We start from the raw sequence: 2774 nt of genomic DNA on the forward strand, positions 1-2774 counted from the left end.
AACAAAAAGAAAGCCACAGACAGTAATGGAAAAGCCTATCAATAGTTCAAGGTCTGTTTGTTGGCCTTTACAAGTGTTTTCCAGTCAAGTGTGAGGGGGGTTCCACATTCTGTCTCCAAAGTCCATTTTTGGACTTTGCTCCCCCTGCTGCTCTGCTGCATGCCCTCAGTGCCTCACCCCAGCATGATGGGGCCAGACTGTGCACTATTCCCACACTGTGTCTCCGGTGCTGTCCCCAGCAGCATCATGGTTCAGTGCAGGATGCCGTGGTGGAGCCATCCCTATAGTGCATTCTTCTGAGGTGGAAGGAGGCTGGGATTGGGGCGGGGCCCCGCAGACCTCTCTATTGGTTCCCCGGCACATGTTGGTATGCTGTATTCACATCTTGGTGCATCGGGTTGAAGCCTGGTCTCTCTCCCTCTCCTGTTGAAATATAAACAATACCCTCCCCTTGGGTGGATTAGTGCCCTGCTGCCCCCCACCTATGTCTTTTTTTTCTTTCTTTCCCCCTCTTATTTAGTTGGCTGCTGTATGTATCCCTGGATTAGGTTTGGCCCCTGCCATAGTTGCTGGACCTCACCCGAGGGATGTATGTATATAGTAGCTTTCCCCCTATACCCCATTTTTGTTTTTTTAGCTTACTTCAGTGGACTCATATTGTACTTGTCCTTTTGTGCTTGACTTACTTCACTTACATCTACCTCTATCCTTACTGATTTTCTGCCTGCAGGCTCTGTCAATTACTCATAAATGAGTGGTGAGGTCTTGAATGATAATTGGGATTTTGTTTTTTCTTCCTGAATTTCTTTCAGTTTTTCTCCCATATATTTGAACATTCATTTGTTAGGTGAATAGATTTTCAGGACTGCTATGACTTCTTAGAGAACTAACCTTTTATTATTATTTAATATGACCTTTCATATTTGGTGATCTTCCTAGCCAGGAAAATCTTAACTTTTTTTTAAAAAATTATCTTTATTGTGTTTAAGTGTACGTAATAAAACAGTTGCCATTTCGATGCATTTACCAGGTAGTGCAACCATCACCACTAGTTATCTAAAATGGTTTTCATCATCCTTAACAGAAACTAAGTACCCATTAACTGATACTTCATTTCCTCCTCTCATCTGCCCCTGGTAATCACTAATACACTTTTGTGTGTATCTTTGCCTATTTTAGAATTATTTCAGAGAAGCAGAGCCAAATAATACTTGGCTTTGGAGGCCTGACTTATTTTACTCAGCACAATGTTTTCAGGGCTCATTCATTCCATAGCATACATCAGAGCTTCATTTTTCTATTGATGGCATAATATTTAATTGTCTGGCTTAACCAAATTTTGTCTATCTAGTCATTTGTTGATGAACATTTAGGTTGTGTCTACATTTGGGCCCTTTCAAATAATTCCACCATAAACATTGATGTACACATATCTTTTGGGGACCCAGCTTTTATTTATTTTGGGGGTATCTGTAGTAGTTGAATTGTTAGATTATATAGTAATTATTTTTCAAAAACACTGCCATTGAGTTGATTCTGATGCATAGCAACCCTAGAAAGGCTTTCTTTTGTTATAAATTCTTATGGAAGTAGATAACCTCATCTTTCTCACATGAAGTGATTGGTGGCTTTGAATCACATATTTTTCAGTTAGCAATTAAACTGCTTGTCACTTTTTTCTGCCTATTTGTTTTGGTTTTTTCTTTTTTTCCTCTTCTTTTAAATTTTGTATGTCAGTGGCTTTTTTGTTTGTTAGCTTGTCAGTGCTGCTGCCCTCGTCGCCATGTTCTTATGCGCCACTTCGGTGCTGTCAAAGCCATCCCCAATTTTATGCACATATTAATATATCTGCAGGTCCACCTAGATAAGAGATACTGGACAATGTGAGAAGAAAATAAAGGGACTAACGGTCCCGGAGGGACATGAGAGTGTGGGAGGTAGGGGAAGGGGGCAGGTGTTGGCCAACCCAGGGACAAGGGAACAAAAAGTGGTTCAAAACCAATGGCAGGGAGGGGATGGGAAGACTGGTAGGGAGTGACCAAGGGCAAGGTAACTGAGAGGAATTACTGAAACCAGAATGAAGGCTGAACACAGTAGTGGGACAGGAGGAAAGCATAAGAAAATAGAGGAAAAGAGTAGGAGGCAAAGGGCATACATAGAAGCCTAAATACAGACATGTATATATGTAAATATATTTAAGATTACGGGGGAAATGGACCTATGTGCATTTATTTATAGGTTTAGTAGTAGGGTGGCAGGTGGATATTGGCCTCCTCATGCGCATTCCCTTAATACAAGAGCACCTTGCTCAGATAAATGGTCATTTCATGATATCCACCTTCCTGACATGATTGCTGAAGACAGATGTGTGCATAAGCAAATGTGGTGAAGAAAGCTGATGGTGCCCGGCTATCAAAAGATATAGTGTCTGGGGTCTTAAAGGCTTTAAGGCAAACAAGTGGTCATCCAGCTCGGACGCAACAAAGCCCACATGGAAGAAGCACACCAGCCTGTGTGATCACGAGGTGCTGAGGGATCAGGTATCAGACACCAAAGAACAAAATCCATCATTGTGTGACCACCTTCCCCACATAAACACTGAAGATGAATGTGTGCTTAAGTAAGTGTGGTGAAGAAGGCTGATGGTGCCCAGCTATTGAGACCTATAGCATCTGGGGACTTAAAGGCTTGAAAGTAAACAAGTGGCCATCTAGCCCAGAAGCGAAAAAGCCCACATGGAAGCAGCACACCAACATGTGTGATCATGAAGGGCC

The sequence above is a fragment of the Echinops telfairi genome, unplaced genomic scaffold, assembly GCF_000313985.2.
Source record: "Echinops telfairi isolate 266 unplaced genomic scaffold, ASM31398v2 ScPeMD7_7468;HRSCAF=8506_0, whole genome shotgun sequence".
In the NCBI taxonomy this organism is placed as follows: Eukaryota; Metazoa; Chordata; class Mammalia; order Afrosoricida; family Tenrecidae; genus Echinops; species Echinops telfairi.